The following is a 20,801-nucleotide window of genomic DNA, read 5'->3' on the forward strand; positions in this document are numbered from 1 at the left end:
ATTACTGCATCTAATGGTATATTCATTATGTTCAGAAGGAGACTACAGAATAGGTTGAAAGAGAACATAATAATAAAACAAAGAAATGTTGAGAAACAATTTGGGCTCATTTAGGGATGGATAAAAACTCTAGGTCCAACTACTTGTTATTAGACTATTTCACAATGAACCTATTTCAAAAAAATCGAAGTATATATGCACTTAGTGCTAAATGAGTTTAGAAATACAACAAAGCTGTGAACGCCTCCTTTTATCCTCCATCAAATTAGAAAAACCAAGTAGGTCTTTGTTCTTGTAATAGTCTATTTGCTTAAATACATAGACAAGTGGCAAGGGAATCATTTAAATGTTTGCAGGCAGTCAACTACATTAAAGAATCACAAGAAAACAGGCTGAACTCTGCAGTCAAACTGCCAATTTTAATTAATAACCTTAAATTATTTAGCTATTCATGGATTGCTTACATTTGGGAGATATGAATGTTGAGGTTAGAGGCTGAAGTTAGAGGTAAAATAAAACCATCACCACATGTCAAATTTTTGGTAATCTATGTGGAGATAAAAGAGAATTGAATATCTTTCAAGATATAATATGAATAGTATATAATGACCAAAATGCTTTTATTTTATAGTTATCTCACAGTCCTATTTTTATACTGGTTTATTCTTCACTAGTTGGTCATGGAATCACTGCGTTTTCATCTGTCCTGAAATTTCCCTTCTTAAATATTGCTTATAGATGAAAGATATGAGAATGGGGACGTTGTCTACAAAATATCACTGTTTAGTCTTTTTTTAAATCTGTGAAATCTTAAGTATTTAAGGTAAATTAAATTAAGATTTATTTCTGTTCTCTAAAACTTTACGGTTTCTATCTCTACTTTCTCCGTTTCACTTTCATGGGAGGGTCTTGCTTCAGACTTTACTAAAATAAGTAAAGGTTATCATAAAGCCAATGGAATTTTATTTTATATTTTAAAATTTTATTTTATTTTATTTTATTATTATTTTTTTTACGCCTACAGTACCTGGCCTTCCTAGGTGGTCTCCCATCTAAGTACTAACTAGGCCCAACCCTGCTTAGCTTCCAAGATCAGATGGGATCGGGCTTGTTCAGGGTGGCATGGCCATGGACTGGAATTTTGAATTGCAAATAGCAATTCCTACCTTAGTCAATTTGGGCTGATAACAAAAATATCATAATTGAATGGCTTATAAACAACAAACATTTATTTCTTATAGTTCTAAAGGCTGAGAAGTCCAAAAGCATGGTGCTGGCAAATTAGGTATCTGATAAGAACCTGTTTCCTCATTCATAGACCTCTTCTCACTGTAACCTAACATGATGCAGGTGGGGAGAGCTTTCTTTGGCCTCTTTCATAAGGATTAGATCCCATTTATGAAGGTTCTTCCTTCATGACCTAATAACCTCTCAAAGGCCCCATGTCCTAATACTATTATTTGAGGGTTAAGAGTTCAACCTATAAATTTTGGGGAAACACAAACATTCAACCTACAATAATTCCTAAGGGTTGATAATGTGCCAGGTTCTTTTTCTCTTCCACGTGTTTGTATACCCTATATTAGTGTGCCTGGCCCATGGTGAGAAATCAATAAATTATTATTTTTTATTTATTATAAATTAATAAATATATTTTAAATGAGTAGTTGGGGGTTTAAGCAAACAAGCAATCATATTATAATGGACAACAGCTTTTTGCATTTTCTAGATTGGACGTTTAAAGTAAAATGCTCAAGATCATAAGGCTATGTAATGTGAAATTTAGGATTTCACCTAATTTTTATGACTCTCCTTTCTGTACTCTTTCTACCTTTCCATATCAGAGAAGAAACACACAGACTAAGTTGACAGAGAATTGGTAAAATCTGATGAAGGAATTGTAAGAATGGAAAAAGGACTGAAACAATAAAGTTTCTAAAAAAAAAAAAAAGTCATTTCTAGCAGCCAAAGAAGAAAACTTTACTGTCTGTCATAGAATATGTTGGAGGCATTTACTTAGTCCACAAGTCATACCCTCATCTTCTTCCACAGAGAAGGATCCTTGGCATCTCTCTATTATCCTAGGTCTTTGTCCACAGTTAACTTGACCACTTGGACTCTCCTGGGAATTTGGAATTAGCATTCAAGAATAACTACTAAATCTCTACGAACAGTTGAAAATAAGATATATATTAACTATGAAGCATGAAGAGCCTTCAGCAACTATGTGGTCTGATAAGCAGAGAGAGGTCTACAGAAAGAGAATAAAGCAGGTAAGCTGAGAGAAGCAGAAAAGAGAGATGGAGAGACATAGTACTGCCTACATTCTTGGAGGCTTTCTGGGTTCTGATTTACAGTCTTCCTGAAACCAAGCTAAACTCCTTTCCTGGATTCTGGGAGATTCTACTTTGTCCTTACCTTAGTTAGCATTAGTTAATTCTTATTAATTGCAAATTTGTTTTTTATTACAAAGTTGCCATTTAAGGTTTTTTTTGTTTTGTTTTGCAAATTATCTCCATCCTTTTGACCAAATGTTACCTTTTCATTGAAATCCAACTTGATCATTTTATTTAAAATTCAAGTTTTACTTTATGGGCTAAATTGTGAGCTCCTCAAAATATATATGTTGAATGTGAATGTATATGGTGATAGAATCCTCAAAGGGGTAATAAAGTTCAAACGAGATCATTAGAGTAGGACCTAATCCAGTATGACTGGTGTCCTTATAAGAAGAGGATATTTGAACACAGTTGCATGTACAAAGGGAAGATGATATGAAGACACAGAGAATGGATGGTAATTTACCAGCCAAGGAGAGAGGCCTAGAACAGATTCTTCCCTCATGGACCTCAGAAGAAACCAACACTGCCAACCAACACCTTCACCATGGACTTCCAGTCTACAGAATTGGGAGAAAATAAATTTCTGTTGTTCAAGCTTCCCAGTCTTAAACAACAGATACTTTTGATGGCAATCCTAGAAAACTAACATACCACCCTCAAACTTATTTCCCTGACCTTGTAGTATTGCATTATTAAATATATTTCTTATTTATTTTCTTTCTCTTATCAGTAGAATGTAAATTTCATAAAAGCATGAAGTTCTACCAAATTTATTCATGGATGTTTTTCTCAGTGCCTGAACAGTGTTGATCACATACATAGATAAATGCATAAATAAAAAAATTTCATTAATGCATATTTGTTTAGGGTAGATACTAAAGTACCACAGGAAGAGTAATGATCACCATGTAACTCCAAGTAAATCAACTTGGTTTATAAGAACCTTAATTATCTCATATGTAAAAATGAAATGTCTGAATTCTCTTAAAACATAGAGAATCCCATCATTCTATGAAGGGGTGAATAGTCAGGCTTTACCTTTTTCTCCTAGAAAGACTTAACTTTTTTACTTTGGAGTCCTTTGATAAAGTGCTTTGGATCCAGAGATCATTTCTATTTTCTGTAAAGACCCTAGGGAATATTTGTGTCTCTCCTTAGTTTTTAGAAATTTGAGTGTAAGACATGGTGACTTGGGAATGAAATAAATATGCTATATTTCAGTTCTCAACTTTGTCTGCAAAATTAATAGTAAGTTGATAATTCTTATTAGTTTTGGTACAACTTTAATTTTTCATGAAGAAAACCTTTAAAGGCTATTTGAAAATAAATGATTATTATAGAAAATTAGGTTTTATAAAACAACATAACTTCTTAGTCAGCCTAATTGGAGTTCCTTTATTCCTTTTATTTTGCAGATTAACTAGTTAACAGATATCCCTTTAAGCTCATCCAATCTCTATTTTGGAAGGAGTACAACTTGCATGGCAAGGTTAGTTCAAATTTTATTATTCATTTTATCCTTGACCTCAGTGGTTAAAACTATTAACTAAAGTGATGCTAATTGTGTTGGTGTTTTTTTGATTTAGACACTTGTCCGCTAGGATTTGGACTGAGACCAATTCACTTAATTCTGGCCACTGGGAAGATATCAAACTGTAACGATTTTTGGTTACTGTTCAAGAATTTACATTAATGTAAAGGGCACATAGGGTAAAATACAATCATAAATACTACCCTATACATTTAGATGGGTGTTTACGTACTAAGCTGTGTGAAGTAATGGGGGAAATTATAAATATATTTTAATATTTTACAACTTAATAGGAAGCATCATTATGTATTTTTTCTGATGTATTATCCTTTTCATCATGAAAATGACAGTGCATATAATTTTTTTATATAAAAAAAGAAGAGATAAATTATTTGCTTGATCCAACAAATATTTGATTTGAGTAAGGCATGATCATGGACTTCAGGAGGTTTATGGTTTAGGAAAGGTTATGAGATAAGTAAATGGATAATAAATGGCAGATTTAAGATAATTGATAACACTTTTTGGGTACTCACCATGTGCCAGGCACTCTTCTAAAATACATCTATATATCTTACCAACTGAATCTTTTAGATAACAAAATTAAGTCACAGAGTGTTAAAGCAAAATTTCAAGGTCATAAAGTTAATCCAGAAACCTGTTGGAGTTTGAACTTGTGATATTGGTTCCTGAACCACACCCTTAACATCTCTATTTGCCTTTACATTCCTTAAGAACAATGTAAAAACAAAACAAAACAAAAATGCCACAAACTTGTTTAATGGTTACTTATGGAAGAATCACATCTGTGTTGGGGAAGCTCAGCTTTTTAGGAAGGTTTATTTGGAATTGTCTTCAAAACATGGGTATGTGAAACTCTAGAATGAGACATTATCTTCTTGTGGAGAAGATATCTACAATATCTCAATTTGGAGAGTTTGTCGCCACATCTTCTTCCTGTGTGCGACCTAGATTACTTTTCTCATCCTCTTTTGTAGATAAGTGTAACCGTGTGATTGAATTCTAGTCAAAGGGATATATATTATATATACGTTGTGATGTATATAATGCATAATGTATTCAGTAAAAATTCTATAAAGTTTTCAGACTTCCAGGTCAGGAGTATAAAACCTCCCATTTGCATATTTTTTTTTCCTGTTCTTCTCCTTGCAGCAGATAGTCCATAGATCTTAGAGACCAAGTGATAAAGTTGAAAGATCACATTCATAATATGGAAGAGGCCTAGATCCCCGAATCACAGCTTGAAGGAGAGCCACCCTCTGATCAGGAAAACCTATTTGAGGCATTTTGAATGAGAAGTAAATGTTCATTGTGGTAAGCTACTGAAATGTCAACATTTGTGGACTATAGCCATTAGCATACTTTCACTAATACAGAGAATATAAGAAGTATTATCATCTAAAGAGAACTGATTAAATTCACTTCCCATCAGTGGATGGGAAGTGTAATGTTAGGTTCTAAAGTCATTCATATTATTGCAAATGGCAGTATTTCATCTCGTCCTATGGCTGAGTAATATTTGCTAAGGAAAATAAGCCAGACAGAAAAAGTTGAAAATCACGTGATGTCACTTATATGTGGGATATAAAACTAAAAGCAATAAAGAAACAGGACAAATAAACAGAGACTCATGGACATGGACAATAGACTAGTGGTTACCAGAGGGTGTGTGTGGGAGAAGGTAGATGGAGTGAAAGGGGTCAAACATATGGTGACTTAAAGAAATCTAACTATGGGTGGTGCAATATATGCAATATATGTATATATATGTATATATATATATAAATATATACATATTTATATATAAATATGTATATATAAATGCAAAATATATATGTATAAATATATATTTATACATGTATAAATATATATTTATATATGTATAAATATATATATTGCATTTATATATATGTATATATGTATATATACATATATATAAAAATATGTATATATAAATGCAAAATATATATGTATAAATATATATTTACATATGTATAAATATATATAGCGCATTTATATATATATATATACACATGCCTTACTGATAAATTTTACACCTGAAACTTACTGGATTTTATTAACCAATGCCAGCATAAAAATAAATAAATAAATAAATAACAAAAAACAAAAGAATAAAAACTAAAGCCAATATGAAAAGTTAAAATTGCATGTGGCAAAACTATCCTTGAAATTTTCCATACAATTTGATACATAGAACATAATACAATTAAAAATGTATATTCTTGACCTTATATAAACCTACAGAAGATTATGTCACACTCTTGCATTGTTAATATTTTCTAGTGGTAATTAATTATTCAACTTCTTCCTTTAAGATATTGATGAAGCCATTACCATTTGAATTTATATGGCCACATGAATCATATATTCCACTTCTTTTTAATGGAAAAAGAAACATAAATTTTCTAAAGTGTTTGGAAAGATGTGTTGGCTATTTCATCCTGGGTTTATACCATTGCTTCAGACATACTTATATATTGTGATTTCATGGAATTGAGAGGCAGTTTATTATCTTAGAAGAACTATAAGCTTTATTGGCAGAAGGCTTGAGTTTATTTTAGTTATGCTGTGGAACTTGGGTAATTTACCTAAATTTTATGAACTTCTGTTTTCTGATTAGTAAATTGGAGATAAAAAATATACAGATTGCAAGATTGTTCTGAAGATGTCTATTCATAATAAATCATATTTATTGAGTACTTATGTTGCATTTTCTAAAAATAATTACTCTATCATAAGTTTATAATATTTTCTATTATATAGTGTTTTTCAGGTTTCTGTGTTTTACAGACATTGATTTTGGTCTGTACATGTCACACATTCTGCTCAGTGTTTATAGAATTTCAGGCTCAGGTAAATGATATCTTGGTTTATTCTCTCTTTTTTATCTTCTCATATCTTCCATTTACAATTATACCTACTTTAAACACATCTTTAACTCTATTTACTCTACCCCCTTTAAGACTAATCACTTATAGTAAAAAAGATTCTTTTAATTTAATATGCAAATTACTAAAATTTTAAAACTTTGCACTGATGACAACCTTAGTAACTACTTAAGAAAGGTGCTATTATCTTCATTTGACAAAAGAGAATAAATGACTTGCCTGATGTTTCACATCATTTAGTGACAAAGCTAGGACTAAAACACCAATTAACAATTATTGAGCACTTGCAAGTTGTCTAGCACTTCTCATAGATTTACTAATTTCATGTTCATAAAAACGCTAAGACTTAAGTACTATTATTATCACCAAATCAAACATGAAGATAAGTAAGCATAAGGAGGTTTGAGTAGCTTGCCATGGGCACATAACTACTAAGTGATTTGTTTGGTATTTAACCTCAAATATTTGCAAGTCTAAACCATTCAAATATGCTAATTTTCATTAGAGTATGTACAATGTTTGGTGTTGTCACTAATACACGATATCAGTAAGTGAAAGACATTGTCACTGGGCTATTCAATAATCTGAGAAGGTCAGCATAACTGATTCATCCTGTTATTATACGATAGTAGAGCAAAGTTTAGCTAGGAAGGTATAATAGGCATGCTCATTGAAGACCTTAAAAAGCAGATTTTACACTACATGCTTAAATATTAAAAGTTATTATTGTTTATTAAAAAACAAGTTACAAAAGATAAATTAATATATTACACAAAAACAGGTCTTTAATTCTAGAATTGTATCTAAAAGTAAAAAAAGAAAACTAAAATAAAATCTCAATTGTATATTTATTGGAAAATGTCTTTTTCTATGTTATAAGATAAATTTCAGCTTTTGGGGAAAAAACATATGAAAGTAAAGGCAAAAATAGATGATTTAAATAATTAAATTTAAAATTATAATGTGATTTTTTTTTTGCTTTATTTTGGATATTTATATTATGGGAATCTGTAAGTGTATAATATGCATCACTCTAGTGAGACTATTTTAGACAGCTATATGCATTATCTGTTGGTAGGCAGGAAAATTTTTTCTATAACGTTACAAGCATCTTTTCTAGCTTTGGCTGAAATCTGAAATGTATCAGAAAATACACTATAACTAGTTTCATATTTATACTTTCTAAGTGGTTTCCTCATAAAAGGAACTCATTTAAAAGTTAAAGTTTATCATTTTGCAGCTGACACTATGGTCTCAACCTGGGGCTTGGAAATGAGGCTGTGCTCTATCTCCTTCTCATATAGTTAAGAGAAACATGATTTCTGCAGCTGGAATTCAGCTGACAAATTTGGTTGTGATCCAGTAGTCATAGTCTGTAAAAAGACAGTAATAGGTAAAGTCACAGAACTAATTATATTGATTATGAATGTACTATTTTTAAAAAGCTAAATTTTGTAATATTTTTACATATGATATATAATCAATTTATTCATGAGTAACAATTTTTTTTACTATTTAGATATGCATATATAACAATTCTGTATCTTTTATGATGTATCCAAATTAAATTCACTTCTATACTGATACATACTCATCCTATGATCTTGCTCAAACACTTGTTACTTAAAACCTTAATTCTCAACTTGTCATCTAACTAGTAGGACAATTAACTGTGAGCCAATGAGAATATTTTAAGGGAGACTACATAGCTTTTTGCTTCAATCAAATTTAATTAAATATTTATCATTTATTATGATTTAAGTACTAGAAGTGATTCTAGAATATCTATATGAGTTATGCTTATTAGTTGCAATCTGGTGGGAAGGTGAGGTTAGGAGCCTTATCTTAATACTGTTTTTACACAGCAATTATGCTTTTTACTTAGATTATAAATTGAGAGAGTGCCCAGCAGGGTGATGCCCAGCTATTCATGGGCACCACCACAAATTAGAGGATGTAAATAATTAAGACACTTATTTTTTCCTGTTCTTTAATCTTCTGATGGGCGAAGATAAATACAACTAACTCTAAGATTGTGAATTCATAATAGAAATATAAACTGTCTAAATTAGCACAGAGTGACCAATTGATTCTGACTGGTGGATTATGACAAATGTCACCAAAAAAGTTGTATTCTAATTGAGTTTTGAAGAGAAAATAAAAGTTCGAAAGATGAAGTTGAGGAAGGCCCTTCTAAACACAAACAATAGCATGACCAGAAACATAAAGGCATGGCAACATATTTTGTACAATAATGAACAAACTTTTGTAACTAAAGGTAGATACAAAGTTTGGTGAGAAGCAAGGGGTTCTGGGAGACAAAGTAAAACCTAGGCCTAGGTAACAGCCTTAAATACTACTTCGCTATGGATATTTGTTTTTGGTCTACCTATCATAATTCTCTTTATTTAGCAAGGGCACCTCATTTTGGGTAGTTCAGAAATTACCTTGCAGGAGCCAGACAAGGGTCTGTCCTGAAAACAAGTCTTTTATTGGCATGTACAGAGTTTGAATAACTCAGACCTGCTGAGTTAATCCTCTCTTGCCCATAGATAATGCCTAAACAGGAGAGAACCACCTGCATCTAAAACACTAAAGTCTGTCAGCAAACCAGAACAAGAGGGGTGACATTTGAAGGAGAGTTTTGAAGTACCATAAGAATCCAGAATTTGGAAGCAGGAGCCTATAGTGATATATTAGGCACTACAGAGGATGGACTTGGAGAGGGATGCAGATCCTGTATCAATGCTTGGCTATCATCTGCAATTTGCTTTTATGAGCATACAGTGACTTGACACAAAGTCAGCTTAATAAGGCCAAAAAACAAAAATAAGTCAGGGATAAAATTGAAATAACCAGAGAAAAATTATTAAATATTTAAAACTTTGCTTCCTTCTACCTTTCCCTGGCTCTTGTTTATTTCCTCTTCCTGGGATTCAAAATCCCCTGAAGGAGAACAGGCAGCCCAGAGTTAGTTTAAACACTTTTTTCTTGAAGTCAAGGGCAGTCAGACCTGAGGTGGTAGGATCAGCAGGTACTATTTACATAATACATTGATTCTTATCTTTAGCTGATTCTTTTCCAGTGTGGAATAAATGGGACAGAATTTGAAGGTTTATATTTTACACCTTAAAGTGAAGAAAGCTATATTCTTTTCAAGAACACATTTTCTTAGTGGGTGGATAGAAAAACACCAGTTATATGATGAAAGTGAAAAAAAAAAAAAAAAGAAAGAAAGATTGTTTCCATGGAGCCAAAGAGAATGCAAAGTGGAATGACAGACACTAAACATGCACTGCTTCATGCTTTTGCATGGGGTTGATCCTTCTTTCTTCTCCTTCAGATCAAATCAAGCCCTTCTTTGTTATATTTCTATCCTACTCCAATGTTATCTTTCTGGTCTATAAACTCTGAGCCCTTACTCTTGACCTCTCCTTGATTGCCAAACCAGTTTACTAACCTAATTGCTCCATAGATGCAATGCTGATTGTCCTGTATCATATTTTTAGAAGTACAAATTTCATCAACTGAGCAGGTAGAGATTCTATTTCATGTGAATAAATCTTCCAAGTGATTGGATAGATACAGTCCTCAGAGGAATTAGAAACAGGGAATCTAATTGGGTATGTTTGCTTTAGAGTGACTCTTCTTTTAAAAGGGTGACTAATAAAGCACCTGACACACAGTAGAGGCTCAGTAAATGTTTATTGTTGTTAATCGAGGCCAATGACTTCTTAAGTAGCTTATGGAAAAGCATGTCCAAAAGGAGGAAATACATGAATTGTCTAACTGTCCTCGGTGACAAAATAAACTGGCTGTAGCACGACTATGTAGCACACAAGAACAAAATAAAAATATTATTTTGTGACTTATTTGGGAAATAGCTATTTTTCAAGGCCTTGCAGATTGTGAGCCAGATTTTAGCATGTGTAATTCTGTGTGACAGTTTTCTAATCTACAACAATCAAAATACAGTATTTCAAGATGAGACTTTTCTATTATATTATTTATGTGAGAAACTGTCATTATTAATATTTTGCAACCTACCAGGGTAGTGAAGTATACATAAATCAATATATTCTCACCAATTTATAAATACTATGATGACTAACTGATCAATTTTGAAGTTTTATATTATTATATTAGAAAAGAGAAACTGACAGATAATAGGAAGCATAAAGTGAAATTTAGATTTCCTTTCTCCAATCTCTAACTTTTTTTTGAACACACATCTGTAAATGATAAGGACTCTTATCACCATCAAACGCTTTAAAAGCTCTCTCATTAACCTTTCTTATAGAGATTCAAAGTGGTCATTTGAACCATCCAATAACCAATAAAATACCATAAAATTAAATAAGAATATGAAACCTTCTTTATTCCTTCTAGATGTGGCAGTCCCAGCAAAGTGCAATAATTGTATCCAGTTTGTCTATTCCATTGTTTTACTATCTGATTAGCTAGCAAGAGTCTTTTAACTGAAATAAATGTATGCATTTTCTTTATAAACTATTTTTTTATGGAGTTGTCCTTTATTATAAATTATTATACCTATAATCTACAATTTATTTATAAAAATGACTTAAAACCATTGAAAGTCCTTTTTTCCTCTGTTTATATTTTTTTTCCTCCAAAAAAATGGACTGCAGAAAACAAGTTTTCACAAATAAGGGATACATTTTTAGGGGAATGCTTGTCCTTATTGTTATAGAAATGTCCATTTATATTTAAAAAGAACGATAATTTAATGTGTTGTGTAAATTCGGCCTTTTATTGTCTCGCTATTCTAAATGAGAAATGGATTAGCAATTAACATATGACAGCTCTCTGATGCCTTAATAAATGTAAAAGAGCTTTTGCTGACAGCTGTTGGCTCTCTCTTATAAATTAATTGACCCTATCAGGTGGGTGTAGTGTAGCCTCAGATTCCAAAAGGGAGAATGGGTATAACCAGTTCAAAATAAATTTTAAAGTTGTAAAACATGTCTAAAAGATAAATACTACTGAGAGATGAATTTAGGGGATAGCTTTACATTTTCTTCTCTTAGTCTGGTGACACAGACCATTTCTATCCTTTCATTCTGACCTCATATATTATAAAACTGGTTTTATCTTCAGTTCTAAGTCTGTGGGAAGACATTTAAGTTCTATTTACATGAAATTACTTTAATGGACTCTACATGATTATACTGAAGTTTTTTTTTTTTTTTGGTTACTCTTGTTTGTATCACACAACATTCCACATGTAAAGGTCACATATTGCATATTTTATTTCTGTGACATTCTGGAAAAGACACAGCTATAGTGAAGAGAATATATCAGCATTTGCCAGGGAATGCGACATGCTGTGACTACAGAGTGCGGCTCTAGTGAGTTTTTGGAGGATGATGGACCTATTCTGAACTCTGATTGTTGTGGTGGTTATCAGAGTCTGTATGTGTATTATAATTTCTTGAACACTAAAAGAGGACAACTTTCCTGAAGTATATTTGCAAAGTTAGAAAAAAGTTTAAAAAGATTATTTGATTTTTAGTACTAACTCTTAATTTTTATCTTATTTTAAGTAATAGAATAATGTTTGAATGGTTTGAAGGAGGAGCTGGGGAATAAAAATATTTTCAGAAGTATGAATAAGTTCCTGAATTTTTAAATATCTGTTCATTTTATTAATGACTGAGGGGACGCTGTAAAATTTTTCTATAACACAGTCCTTGAGGGACCAGAGCAAGAGATCACCTTAGAATTGAGATCCTTTTTCTGTCTTGACCTTCTAAACTTTGGTAAAACACAAGACAAATCCTTTTTCTACAGAATTCGTCTTAGGACTAAAACATTTTAGTGAGATTTCAGTATATTTTGCCATACGTTTTTAATATTTTTGCCACTGTGGAGGGTAGAATGTTATTATATTTTGAAGTTATGTTTTAGTTAATTTTTCTATTCTTATATACCTAGTTCATCTTACTCAGCTTGGTAAAACTATGATTTATAGCTTATATCTTTATATTTTAAGATCTGAGCCTTATATTTCATAATAGGATAAAAGATATAAAAATGTAGGAAGCTTATAAACAATAAAAAGTATCACAGAAAAAAAAATGAGGTAAATGTCAATTCACTCACCTGGGCAGTGAATCTCAAAGTGTGCAGTTTTCAAGCCCTAATCGAGTTGGATAATTCAATACTTCTTTATGCCTGTCTGCAGCATGTTCCTAAAAACTCATCTCTCCCTTGAGTAGTTTTGATAAACAATTAAATATTTATACTGTAATTTATACCATGCTGAAATTAGATGCTTTTTCAGTCATAAATGGCAACTCAACTGTGTCTAGGTTTTTATTTATTAGTCTTAGAATTTTTCTACTTATATTAAAAGGTAATGATTTCCTTCATCATTTAACATTCACAAGTTTTCACCCTCAGGTATTCAGTTTGTTATAAACTCTGAGTAAAAGAAAAAAAATTAGTATAGCAATATACTCATTTTTGAATATATAAGGTTGCCTTAAGAATTTAAAACAGCAGAAAATCAATATAACTTTAGAATTTGCTAAGCATTCAGATTAAAACACAAATTTCATAATTTATGTTGGTTGGCGTAAGACTAGAGTTACCAACCAATATTATCTTTCTCTCTCATTTATTGATTTGTTTGCTTATTTACTAAAAACCTAGCTCACAATTTTCAGGAATCTAGAGTATCTTGGGTTGATGGTGTTTACTAATTCCACGTCTTTTGAGGTTGCTGGTAGTGGTTCTCTGTGTTGATATTCATGCAGGGTCATCCCTTGAGGAAAGGGAATAAGCAAAAGAAAAGGATTGAATTAATAAAATTTGTGGGTGTGGAATTTTAAGGAACCCATCTTAGTTCCCTTTTAGACCTCTCTAGTTCACTCACTCTTTATAGTAGAATTATTTTAAGTTTAAATATAGGTTCATATGAAGTGAGTTTTTAATTGTAGATCATTTCTCAACATAGTATATATTGTGAAATTTATTTTTCCCTCAAGGATCTTACAGGCATATCATTTGTCAGATTGTACTTACAATTAATTGTGTTGTTTAATTTCTATTGCTATAATTTTAGATTGTTAAATGAGTCCACAGGGCAAGATATTAAAAAAAAAATTGTAGTCATGTGTGGTAGGCAGAGTTCTAAGATAGCTCAGAAGATTCATTACTTCCCCTTGAGTGTGGGAAGGACGGTGAATATGATGGGGCATCATTGTTGTGATTATGTGACCTTATATGGCAAAAGAGATGCTGAAGATTTGAATAAGGTTTCTAATCAGTTGACTTTGAATTAATCACAAAGGAAATTTGCCTGAGCAAGACTGATATAATCAGTTGAGCCCTTAAAAGAAGCCAGAGAGGCAAACAGCAGATTTTCCTGCTGACCTTGAAGGAGCAAATTAGAATACTATCAATTGTCTATGGGGATGAGGGTGTTTGGCTAAGCCCCAAGGGTAGCCTCTAGTAGCTGAGAATTGTCTGACCTACAGCTCGTTAGAAAATATCCCTCAAAGGACTGATTCTGCCAACAACCAGGACATTTGGAAGAGGACCCTGAGCCTAAGATGAGATAGCGGTCCTGGCTACCACCTTAATTTTAGCCGAGTGAGACTGAGCAGAGGTGCCAGCTAAACTGTACTTAGATTCCTGACCCAAGAAAAATGTAAGACAATAAATTTGTATGGCCATAAATAGCTAAATTTGTAGTAATATTATATAGCAATAAAAAAATAATTACAGTATAAATGGGTCATTTTTAAAAGGGCATACTTAATGAAAACAAACTTTCATGGAATAATACTTATGAAAATTGGTATTTATTTGTATAAATAAGATTCTAAGGAACATTAAAATTCTTGTATTTGGGACACTTTGATCAGGCAGGAGGTGTTCAAATTTCTAGACAGACTGGTGAAATTCTCAGGAGGCCACATGACTAGACAAATTTCTCAGAGACAAGGGATAATTATGTACGAGTTTAGAAATTCTCTCATACTTAAGTAATAAGCAAGGTGATTTTAAGAATGATGTGACCTTATACTTTTATTTATTAGAGTAAAAATATATATATATAAGCATAGGTAAGTTAGAAAATTCTCTGTGGTAGATTGTTTTATTGTTCCTAACTATTCTCTTCCCTCTCTAAGGAAAGATTATATATCTCCTCTCCAATTCCCTTGCCATGTGGTTTACCACACCTCTCATTTGGCTAAGCACACTTTCTGACCACTTGGCCCGTCTGGCTGTGTGACTTGTGGGAGCCAATGGAGCAAAAAAGATCTCATTCCACTTTTAGCCAGGGCCTTTAAGAACATTGTGGGTTGCTGGAGACTTTTTTTTTTTTTTTTTTTTTTTTAATGTGCCTTGAGAAGAGCATGTTCCAAATAGAGGCTGCTCCTTCAGCCTGGTCTGAAAAAAAAAAAAAAAAAAATCTTAGGAAGCAGAACTGTAGCCTGGTAGCCAGAACTGACCAGCAGCTATTCACATACAAACCTTTTGTTGTTTCATAGCTTTTGATGTTTGTTTCCACAACAAAGCTGAGCAATGTAGTCTAAAATTTAATTTTCTCTGAGACAAAAAATATGAGCATTTAATTTCTCTGATTAGCACTTCAATAGTTTCTATTGCCATTAGACTAAAGACCAAAGTCTTAACTGATCTATAAGATCCTGTATGTTTAGGCTCCTACTGGATTTTTAAAAATAGTTTCTAGAATTTACTATACATTTTTCTTATGTCAGGGATTACTTTCCTATCACCCTTTCTCCAGGAGGAACAACATATGCAAAGATCTTATAGTGATATTAATTACATATATGATTAAATGATAGGTATCCTTTTTCCTACTTCATTTTTCTTGCCAAGATAATAAAGATCGCGTTGTTTTTTCACTTTTTATCTCAGCACCTATCACAGTGCTGGAACATTGTAGAAATCTAATAAATATATGTTGAACTAAGCAAAAAATAAAATACATTTCTTTGATGTACCATTTTATCCCAAGAACATCAACATTGCCTTCAGAATTTGAGCTATGGTTTCTTAATTTAAAAAATATATGTATTTCCAAAGACTCAGAACATAATGTTCCTCTAAGAAATGTGCTTTTAAATATTACTAGAATCTTTATTAAGTAAAAAGTGTAACTACTAAATTGCATATCTTTCCTTAATATTATTTCTCATAGAACAAGAATCTATTTTCACTTTTCTTAGCCTAAGACTAGTTGAATGGTTTTCTGTTTCCATAGTAACACTACTCAGTTTTTAGTCATTTTCTCCATATTTAAAACATTTTATTATTTCATTAAAAAAATGAGATTTTTGAGGGAAATAATATTGTCTATTGATGGTTAAAATACACATAATTTCATTTGCTTTCTGCATATATTTAAATTTGACTTTTAAATTATACTTATTTTAATGTAACTCCACTCTTTTGCGTTTTGAGCTTTATTTGTTCCAATTTGTAGAGTCAATCTTTATTCTTTGTTAAGTTTGTTTTTCTCAGTATGTATTTTTAATAAAAAAAAAACACAAACAAACAAACAAAAAGCCATTGCTTCAATCCATCAAATGTAAGGTTTAGCTATTCAGACCTGAAAAGAAACATGGCTTAGTACAAGATGGGTTCAGAATGGACCAGGGGGAAATTCTGTAAGGCATACTCAGAATTCCATTACATTAATCAAAGATAGGAGAACATAAGTCTAAGGTGTCGACTGGGATATTATTAGATAAATAAATATGAAGGTGTAATACATTGGTAAATATGACCCTATATGAAAGAATGAGTATTTTCCATTCTAACTCCTAAGCAGATATAGCTAGTGTTTCTATTATTTTTAGAAGACATAGGTATAACGTAAAGAAAGAAAAATGTTGAGAAAGGAACATATTGTAGTTTTGTATGGTTGTGATAGATCTTTCCATAGTATAGAATTTAGGGTCTTTATACCTATTATTCGATAGATATAAAGATATTCAATGATCTACCTTGATAAGAAGTTTGGGATAAACTCACAATGTGTGCTTTTCAAGATAGGTAGCTGATTTCCTGTGTATTTGGTGATTCTATTTTGCTTCTGACAGTTGTATTTTTTTCTCTAAGTTTTTAGCCAATATTTTGGGACTTTACAGAGATGCAACTATGAAAATGTGGCAAACAGGGTATTTGCCAGATTTTGTTCAGATTTTGGGAAACCATGACTTGGTCAGATTTTGGGAGGCCAAATTTTTATACTTGGAAGTGCTTGCTTGATTATTTAATGCTTTGATTTATACTAATATAAAATAACACTGTTCTCCTTTCCATAAATAATACTATTATTCTTATCTGGTCTGAATTTTCATATTCTAGAATGAATGAGACTTTTTTTAAAAGTAAAGGACTGAAAAAAAGATTATGGGGAGGAGTTGAAAGAAGAAAACAATAAAATGAAAAGAGAGTCAGCAAATTGTTTTATTTTCTTGGAATATTGAATAAATTTACAATTTTTGAAATAAAAAAAAAGAAAAAGAAAAAAAGGACAAAAGAGAAAAGTGTTGATTAGTTTACACTTCCAAGGGCACAAATATATCATATGGGAATATAAATTTAGATTTTGCAGGGAAAAAAAAGGGGAGTGCCATGCTAACAGAACTCAGACGCTATTAGATGACCTTCCATTCTCTATTTTGCAAGGCAATTGTATTAGGAATCTTTTATTGTTCTCTGCAATTAGTGCTTTGTGTATCTTAATTAATTTAATGTCCAGCAACTAGAGAGTATTGGTCACAAACTAAAAAATACATTTCAGGAAACTGTGCATATGTTATATTCTGAAGTAATTCTTTTTAATCTCATTGTATTGACTTGAGGACTTTTGATGATAAAGTAACAAGAATTTATTTTGTGCATAATATGTAATGGGTACAGTGCCTTTCATTTAAACAAATCAGTAGGGTAAACATTCAGCTCCAATTTTGCAACTGTAGAGACTGAAATACAAACACGTTACTTAATCTTTCACAAAGATTATAAACATTATAACGAGTATTTTTATGGATTTGAACAAGTATTTTTTGGAATTTCTCATGTTTTCTCTATATACCGGCATTGCCTGTTTAAATGCAAAATTAACACATATAAATGAAGAAAATGGTAGAGATAATTGCCCTGTAACATTGTTTTTAGAACATTAAAAATAGATTATTGTAACTATAATAGATTAATATGTGGGGGAAGGGAAAATATTTTCCTCTTTCCCCTATTGTTATTCTGGCTAGCCCAAGAATTAAATTGACATGAGACAGATAAACAGGAAAATATAATCACATTAATTGCATATGTACATATCGCCCTCTCCCCCTCCTATCCCACACACTTATATGATGTTTCTTCTTTGGAGCTGTATTTAGAACTAAGAAGTCAAAGGTCATCCATTTAATACTTATTTAGAATTATTATATACAGCATTATTTTAGGTAATGGAATAGAAAAAGTACAAAATAGCTCACACTAACAAACAAGATTATTTTGCATAAATTTTATCCTTCAACTACTGTGTAAGGAAGAAGGGCAGGTCATCCTCATTTTACATTAAGGAATTGGGGAACAATGAATAAGGAATTGGGGAACAGTGAATCAGCCTGGAAAAGCATACCTTTGAAAGGTATTAAATTCGGGATTAAGAGCAATATACATGCAATAAGAAATATGAAAAAATTTGGCCATTATCGACTTCTGAAAATTAGAATGTGTTGTTTTCTAGTGTATATATTATGTGGTTTGAGGTACATATATTTGGAAGTTAGGAGACCAAAAGCTTTCTAATGTGATGGCCTGGATGACCAACTCAGAGAACAGGGAATGCTGGCTAAATAAAATTCCATTTTATTAGTGAAGCAATCTTGTCCAGCTGTAGAAAGTTCAGAAGCTTTGGAATCAAATGTGTGTATACATACACATGCACACATATATACATATACACACTATTTGCAATATGTATGTCTTTGGAAAATTACTAAATCTCTCTGAGCTTCAATCTCTTTGGATGATACTTAATGTATGGCAGTAATACTTTAAAGTGTCAGGCATACAAGCAATTTTCAGTCATGCTAGTTCTATTCCTGACAGTTCCTTTCACTACTTGTTTGATCTCTGCTATTCCAGACTCTATGTCAGAATCTCTATTTTCCCTCTTTTTTCAATTTTTGATCTCAAAAGGCATGGCTTCGATCTTCCTGAAAACATTTTAGTAGCATATTTATATATATGGTTATCATAAACGTATGGAGATGTTTATGTTAGCATTAAGTCAGTTTCATTACTATCTTGTACACTCTTCTCGAAAACTTTAACATAATTAACTCGTTCTACCCTGTTAGATAGGAGACAAGGAGAAATGCTTACACCATATGTAAAGTTGACAGAAAGGAAAGCAAAAGGCAACAGTAAAGAGGAGGGGGGGAGTGGGGAGAGAGAGAGAGGAGGGAAAGAGAGAGAGTGAGAGAGAGGTCTACATGTTGACTAGGAGTAACTTCCATTATTGAACAAAAATCAGTGTTACTGGGAAGCTTCTGAGACTTAATTTCGGTAGAAAAAATTTGCAGAGGAAAGATCGGAGAACTATAAATACATGAAATAAATAAAAACTCCTCATTTAGATAAACTGAGTAATTAATTACTTGAACAAAACCAAGATCATGGACTGCGAAGTAGCTTATTTCAAAACAATTAGGTATTCTCTGTCATATGGTTGGACAAAGATCAGCTATATAAGGAGGCTGAAGTGTATCTGAACATAAGTACTTGTATTCAATGCTTACATTTCATCTCTAGCAGAAACCATGGAAGATATTTAGATGAAGGGGTAACAAAACTGCCCTGCTTTTCAACATATTTTATTGTTCATTGGAATATTATAATATTATCTAACTTGATTATTTTAAATAAATTACATGTATAATTTGTGTATTAAAATTTTTAATTTTCTTGAACGTTGTGACTTTCTGATGTTTAAAAATTCTATAGCGAAAGGCTTCAGAAAGCTAATTTAAGCTATGAAAATATCAACAGATAATCTATAATCAGGAACATCTAAATGCAGAGAAAAAAATGTTTCTGGATAATTGCTAGCTCACATCATGACAATTTTCTATAAAGAATATTCAAATAAGATTGGGAAAACAACTTAACTTTTCTGAGAACTATATTTGTTTTAGGGATTGTGGTAGTGTACTATAAGTTATCTTATCTAATTGATTATGTTGCATCCTTGCTTTGAAACCAGTCTCTCAAAGCTCATATAATGGCAGAAGAGAAGCAATCAAGTGACTGGAAAAAAGTATTTGAGGAGAAAAGAAAAATATAAAGTTACTGCTGTACTCTCAGAGTTTCCTAGTACTTTAAAATTCTTGATTTAAATGCTTATTTCTATTCCTAAATTTCAGGAGTACTTTTGTTTGGCTCCGTAAAGACACATCTATGCCAGGAATAGATTAGAAGCCATTACCCATTTTGGAAATTGTTATACCAGGTATATTTTCTTGATTCTCATGAGTAACTTCCATTAGTGTTAATGAGAGTTTCATTCATGCATGGAGTCGAGAATAGATCCATTATCTTTAAAGGGCAGTTTCCTTTCAAATACATTACTCAAGTTTTATTACATGTTTTCTTTTTGTTTATGTTATGAAGATTCGGGTCTTCATTTATAACAAGGAGCAGGGAGCTGTGTGATGCAATACCTTTGTTGGAGGATTCTTTGTGACAATAATTAGGCCATGAGAGTGTGGAAGTGTCATTTTTGAAAGTCTCTGTTCTTATAAGACTGTTACTATTCTAGATTCATTTAGAACCAATAAAACAGTTTAGAATTAAATCAAACAATCATTCCAGTAATTACTAAATCAATTGTTAACATTTGCAATTATTTTCAAACCTACAATACATAATTTCCTCATCAACTTAGTTTGAATAGAAGAGAAAGGAAGCTATTAGTGA

At 31.7% G+C, this 20,801-nt stretch overlaps 1 pseudogene; it reads right to left on the reverse strand.

Annotated features, from left to right (window-relative positions):
- Positions 1 to 1,015: 1,015 nt before the first annotated feature.
- On the reverse strand, positions 1,016 to 1,134 carry LOC118608841 (annotated as a pseudogene).
- Positions 1,135 to 20,801: the final 19,667 nt, after the last annotated feature.

This window comes from Rousettus aegyptiacus, unplaced genomic scaffold (genome assembly GCF_014176215.1).
Source record: "Rousettus aegyptiacus isolate mRouAeg1 unplaced genomic scaffold, mRouAeg1.p scaffold_m13_p_10, whole genome shotgun sequence".
Classification (NCBI taxonomy): domain Eukaryota; kingdom Metazoa; phylum Chordata; class Mammalia; order Chiroptera; family Pteropodidae; genus Rousettus; species Rousettus aegyptiacus.